Source organism: Hyla sarda, unplaced genomic scaffold (genome assembly GCF_029499605.1).
Source record: "Hyla sarda isolate aHylSar1 unplaced genomic scaffold, aHylSar1.hap1 scaffold_2108, whole genome shotgun sequence".
Taxonomy (NCBI): Eukaryota; Metazoa; Chordata; class Amphibia; order Anura; family Hylidae; genus Hyla; species Hyla sarda.
This window is the reverse complement of record NW_026608772.1, coordinates 47,281-53,843: the sequence shown is the minus strand read 5'-3', so window position 1 is coordinate 53,843 and position 6,563 is coordinate 47,281. Positions and strand designations below refer to the sequence as shown.

At 45.9% G+C, this 6,563-nt stretch overlaps 3 non-coding genes across 3 annotated transcripts; all 3 read left to right on the top strand.

Annotated features, from left to right (window-relative positions):
- Positions 1-1,663: 1,663 nt before the first annotated feature.
- Positions 1,664-1,854, top strand: LOC130319299 (U2 spliceosomal RNA). The gene has a single exon (XR_008865529.1). It is a non-coding gene; the product is annotated as a U2 spliceosomal RNA (small nuclear RNA).
- A 2,084-nt stretch (positions 1,855-3,938) lies between these two features.
- Positions 3,939-4,129, top strand: LOC130319298 (U2 spliceosomal RNA). Its single transcript, XR_008865528.1, has one exon. It is a non-coding gene; the product is annotated as a U2 spliceosomal RNA (small nuclear RNA).
- A 2,091-nt stretch (positions 4,130-6,220) lies between these two features.
- Positions 6,221-6,411, top strand: LOC130319296 (U2 spliceosomal RNA). The gene has a single exon (XR_008865526.1). It is a non-coding gene; the product is annotated as a U2 spliceosomal RNA (small nuclear RNA).
- Positions 6,412-6,563: the final 152 nt, after the last annotated feature.

The following is a 6,563-nucleotide window of genomic DNA, read 5'->3' as shown; positions in this document are numbered from 1 at the left end:
CGACCGTATAACTATGTAACTATGTAACATAACATGGGGGGGTCTCCTGGCTGTTCACACAGGTGTGTCATTGCTGTACATTGACCATGCATTGCTTCTGTGGTATTGCAAAGGCAAAGACAAATGCTTCCAGCCATCCATTGCACTAATGGATTGGTCATCAGCTGGCTGTCTATGTCCCGCATCAATATAGACCAAAGTACAGAGGGTTAGGCTATGCTATAGTGCACCTACCTGATGCATCAGAAGGTGCGAGGCCCTTGCTAAATTCTGTGCACAGACTTTGAGATCTATGCTTTAGACTGTATCTAAACCTGCTCCAACATGGACTGACATTCTGGCCTACTTTCAGCCGATGCGACTTGTCTGTCGCTGAACAGTCGCTTTTTATGTATTCAGCACCTATGTATAATGTTGTAAAAATGCTCTAGAAGCTAAAGTCGCAGAAATGTCACACATATTTGGCCTGCAACTTTCTGTGCGACAAATTCAGACAGGAAAAATCAGTATAATTCCTTAGAAAATTATCCCCCAGTGTCTCCATCTGCTGGCGGTATTGAATAAGCATTGCTGCACTGATGGGGTATGCATTAGACGAAAAAAAAGAAGAAAAAGAAGAATAATACGCCCAGAAAAGAGGCGAAAAGGAGAAAAACGTAAAAAAACGTGAAAAAAAAGTAAGAGGAAGAGAAGGGAAAAAAAGGTGGAAATGGGTTTAAAAGTGATTTCGGCGGAGAAATATATATATATATATATATATATATATATATATATATATATATATATATATACGCGCACACACACACATATATATAAACGTATTCTCCGTTGAGATATTGCAGCCGCTGCTGTGTCCAGGCCCAGGAGCCTTAGCACTGTGCTGTGATGTCACTCAATACCACTGACATCACTAGGTGTAAACAACATCTCTCCTTTGCTGTGTATGTGACTATGGAGCTGTTTGGTGATGTCGTCTATTATGGCCTTCATAGAAGCAACAGGAGATTGTTGCATCCATCTAGAACCCTCAGAACTACAGTGCTATGATGTCACTCACTTCCACAGGCCTTGCAGAGTGTAAACAACAACAACCCAGCTTTGTTGTGTATGTAACCATAGGGATTGTGATGTCACCTAGAACCTTCACAGCAGCGACAGCTTTATGAGGAGCATCAGCACTGCTCTGCCTGAGCAGAACCATCACCGCCATAGGTTGTCAAATAACCCGGATTTAACCCACACAGGTAAGTCCAATGGGGTGCAGGCATGTCCTCTATGCTTACAGCTTCCCGTGGGTGTTGGTTTGATACCGTTTGGGGACAGCCAAGGAGGCATCTGCAGGCAACAAAGGTAGGTGTGTGCTTGTGTGTGTGTTTCCTATGCAGATCCTAAGCCCAGTGTCACATGCAAGTAGGAGGAGTAAGAAGGGTTCCTGGCAAATCCGGGTTATGGATTGCATTTAAAAAGGCCCCGTGGGAGTGCAATGGGCCCCTGTCTTGCTGCTTAGCAATAATGGTATGGGTTTAGGTTCTGCTGTGTGTACTGGTGGTTGACTGCCCCCCAGCCCAGAGTGTGCATGGAAAATTGTCTGGCAGCCTCCCTGACAGCAAGCAGTGATAGTGCCCATGAAGGGGACCTTGTTGGGCCCGCCCCTTTCACGGTTATCGCTTCTCGGCCTTTTGGCTAAGATCAAGTGTAGTATCTGTTCTTATCAGTTTAATATCTGATACGTCCCCTATCTGGGGACCATATATTAAATGGATTTTTGAGAACGGGGGCCGATTTCGAAGCTTGCTTCCGTCGCCCTATGCATTGACCCGATATGGCAGTATCTTCGGGTACAGTGCACCACCCCCTTACAGGGTTAAAAAGAAAGATTCCTACTTTCATTGCTACCTGCTTGCTGGCTAGCCAGCTAGCCAGCCCTGTGGGCCTTGCTGCTGCTGCTGCTGCTGCAGCCAAAAAACAAAAGGTGGTGCTGCTGCTGCTTCTGCTGCTTCTGCTTGTGTCTGGCCGCTGTTGGAGCGTCCAGGCACAGGACTTCTGCTGCTGCTGACTAAATGGCCTCCTTAATTGGATCATTTGAGTAGCCAGCACACCTGTGCAGGTAGGGCATGACATGATAGGCAGCTGCCTTGATAGCGGGTGGGTGCTGAATGTTCCTAATTGACAAAATAAGATTAATGCTTATGAAGAAATATAAAATCTCATCCCTTCCCCAATATCGCGCCACACCCCTACCCCTTAATTCCCTGGTTGAACTTGATGGACATATGTCTTTTTTCGACCGTACTAACTATGTAACTATGTAACATAACATGGGGGGGTCTCCTGGCTGTTCACACAGGTGTGTCATTGCTGTACATTGACCATGCATTGCTTCTGTGGTATTGCAAAGGCAAAGACAAATGCTTCCAGCCATCCATTGCACTAATGGATTGGTCATCAGCTGGCTGTCTATGTCCCGCATCAATATAGACCAAAGTACAGAGGGTTAGGCTATGCTATAGTGCACCTACCTGATGCATCAGAAGGTGCGAGGCCCTTGCTAAATTCTGTGCACAGACTTTGAGATCTATGCTTTAGACTGTATCTAAACCTGCTCCAACATGGACTGACATTCTGGCCTACTTTCAGCCGATGCGACTTGTCTGTCGCTGAACAGTCGCTTTTTATGTATTCAGCACCTATGTATAATGTTGTAAAAATGCTCTAGAAGCTAAAGTCGCAGAAATGTCACACATATTTGGCCTGCAACTTTCTGTGCGACAAATTCAGACAGGAAAAATCAGTATAAATCCTTAGAAAATTATCCCCCAGTGTCTCCATCTGCTGGCGGTATTGAATAAGCATTGCTGCACTGATGGGGTATGCATTAGACGAAAAAAAAGAAGAAAAAGAAGAATAATACGCCCAGAAAAGAGGCGAAAAGGAGAAAAACGTAAAAAAACGTGAAAAAAAAGTAAGAGGAAGAGAAGGGAAAAAAAGGTGGAAATGGGTTTAAAAGTGATTTCGGCGGAGAAATATATATATATATATATATATATATATATATATATATATATACGCGCACACACACACATATATATAAACGTATTCTCCGTTGAGATATTGCAGCCGCTGCTGTGTCCAGGCCCAGGAGCCTTAGCACTGTGCTGTGATGTCACTCAATACCACTGACATCACTAGGTGTAAACAACATCTCTCCTTTGCTGTGTATGTGACTATGGAGCTGTTTGGTGATGTCGTCTATTATGGCCTTCATAGAAGCAACAGGAGATTGTTGCATCCATCTAGAACCCTCAGAACTACAGTGCTATGATGTCACTCACTTCCACAGGCCTTGCAGAGTGTAAACAACAACAACCCAGCTTTGTTGTGTATGTAACCATAGGGATTGTGATGTCACCTAGAACCTTCACAGCAGCGACAGCTTTATGAGGAGCATCAGCACTGCTCTGCCTGAGCAGAACCATCACCGCCATAGGTTGTCAAATAACCCGGATTTAACCCACACAGGTAAGTCCAATGGGGTGCAGGCATGTCCTCTATGCTTACAGCTTCCCGTGGGTGTTGGTTTGATACCGTTTGGGGACAGCCAAGGAGGCATCTGCAGGCAACAAAGGTAGGTGTGTGCTTGTGTGTGTGTTTCCTATGCAGATCCTAAGCCCAGTGTCACATGCAAGTAGGAGGAGTAAGAAGGGTTCCTGGCAAATCCGGGTTATGGATTGCATTTAAAAAGGCCCCGTGGGAGTGCAATGGGCCCCTGTCTTGCTGCTTAGCAATAATGGTATGGGTTTAGGTTCTGCTGTGTGTACTGGTGGTTGACTGCCCCCCAGCCCAGAGTGTGCATGGAAAATTGTCTGGCAGCCTCCCTGACAGCAAGCAGTGATAGTGCCCATGAAGGGGACCTTGTTGGGCCCGCCCCTTTCACGGTTATCGCTTCTCGGCCTTTTGGCTAAGATCAAGTGTAGTATCTGTTCTTATCAGTTTAATATCTGATACGTCCCCTATCTGGGGACCATATATTAAATGGATTTTTGAGAACGGGGGCCGATTTCGAAGCTTGCTTCCGTCGCCCTATGCATTGACCCGATATGGCAGTATCTTCGGGTACAGTGCACCACCCCCTTACAGGGTTAAAAAGAAAGATTCCTACTTTCATTGCTACCTGCTTGCTGGCTAGCCAGCTAGCCAGCCCTGTGGGCCTTGCTGCTGCTGCTGCTGCTGCTGCAGCCAAAAAACAAAAGGTGGTGCTGCTGCTGCTTCTGCTGCTTCTGCTTGTGTCTGGCCGCTGTTGGAGCGTCCAGGCACAGGACTTCTGCTGCTGCTGACTAAATGGCCTCCTTAATTGGATCATTTGAGTAGCCAGCACACCTGTGCAGGTAGGGCATGACATGATAGGCAGCTGCCTTGATAGCGGGTGGGTGCTGAATGTTCCTAATTGACAAAATAAGATTAATGCTTATGAAGAAATATAAAATCTCATCCCTTCCCCAATATCGCGCCACACCCCTACCCCTTAATTCCCTGGTTGAACTTGATGGACATATGTCTTTTTTCGACCGTACTAACTATGTAACTATGTAACATAACATGGGGGGGTCTCCTGGCTGTTCACACAGGTGTGTCATTGCTGTACATTGACCATGCATTGCTTCTGTGGTATTGCAAAGGCAAAGACAAATGCTTCCAGCCATCCATTGCACTAATGGATTGGTCATCAGCTGGCTGTCTATGTCCCGCATCAATATAGACCAAAGTACAGAGGGTTAGGCTATGCTATAGTGCACCTACCTGATGCATCAGAAGGTGCGAGGCCCTTGCTAAATTCTGTGCACAGACTTTGAGATCTATGCTTTAGACTGTATCTAAACCTGCTCCAACATGGACTGACATTCTGGCCTACTTTCAGCCGATGCGACTTGTCTGTCGCTGAACAGTCGCTTTTTATGTATTCAGCACCTATGTATAATGTTGTAAAAATGCTCTAGAAGCTAAAGTCGCAGAAATGTCACACATATTTGGCCTGCAACTTTCTGTGCGACAAATTCAGACAGGAAAAATCAGTATAAATCCTTAGAAAATTATCCCCCAGTGTCTCCATCTGCTGGCGGTATTGAATAAGCATTGCTGCACTGATGGGGTATGCATTAGACGAAAAAAAAGAAGAAAAAGAAGAATAATACGCCCAGAAAAGAGGCGAAAAGGAGAAAAACGTAAAAAAACGTGAAAAAAAAGTAAGAGGAAGAGAAGGGAAAAAAAGGTGGAAATGGGTTTAAAAGTGATTTCGGCGGAGATATATATATATATATATATATATATATATATATATATATATATATATACGCGCACACACACACATATATATAAACGTATTCTCCGTTGAGATATTGCAGCCGCTGCTGTGTCCAGGCCCAGGAGCCTTAGCACTGTGCTGTGATGTCACTCAATACCACTGACATCACTAGGTGTAAACAACATCTCTCCTTTGCTGTGTATGTGACTATGGAGCTGTTTGGTGATGTCGTCTATTATGGCCTTCATAGAAGCAACAGGAGATTGTTGCATCCATCTAGAACCCTCAGAACTACAGTGCTATGATGTCACTCACTTCCACAGGCCTTGCAGAGTGTAAACAACAACAACCCAGCTTTGTTGTGTATGTAACCATAGGGATTGTGATGTCACCTAGAACCTTCACAGCAGCGACAGCTTTATGAGGAGCATCAGCACTGCTCTGCCTGAGCAGAACCATCACCGCCATAGGTTGTCAAATAACCCGGATTTAACCCACACAGGTAAGTCCAATGGGGTGCAGGCATGTCCTCTATGCTTACAGCTTCCCGTGGGTGTTGGTTTGATACCGTTTGGGGACAGCCAAGGAGGCATCTGCAGGCAACAAAGGTAGGTGTGTGCTTGTGTGTGTGTTTCCTATGCAGATCCTAAGCCCAGTGTCACATGCAAGTAGGAGGAGTAAGAAGGGTTCCTGGCAAATCCGGGTTATGGATTGCATTTAAAAAGGCCCCGTGGGAGTGCAATGGGCCCCTGTCTTGCTGCTTAGCAATAATGGTATGGGTTTAGGTTCTGCTGTGTGTACTGGTGGTTGACTGCCCCCCAGCCCAGAGTGTGCATGGAAAATTGTCTGGCAGCCTCCCTGACAGCAAGCAGTGATAGTGCCCATGAAGGGGACCTTGTTGGGCCCGCCCCTTTCACGGTTATCGCTTCTCGGCCTTTTGGCTAAGATCAAGTGTAGTATCTGTTCTTATCAGTTTAATATCTGATACGTCCCCTATCTGGGGACCATATATTAAATGGATTTTTGAGAACGGGGGCCGATTTCGAAGCTTGCTTCCGTCGCCCTATGCATTGACCCGATATGGCAGTATCTTCGGGTACAGTGCACCACCCCCTTACAGGGTTAAAAAGAAAGATTCCTACTTTCATTGCTACCTGCTTGCTGGCTAGCCAGCTAGCCAGCCCTGTGGGCCTTGCTGCTGCTGCTGCTGCTGCTGCAGCCAAAAAACAAAAGGTGGTGCTGCTGCTGCTTCTGCTGCTTCTGC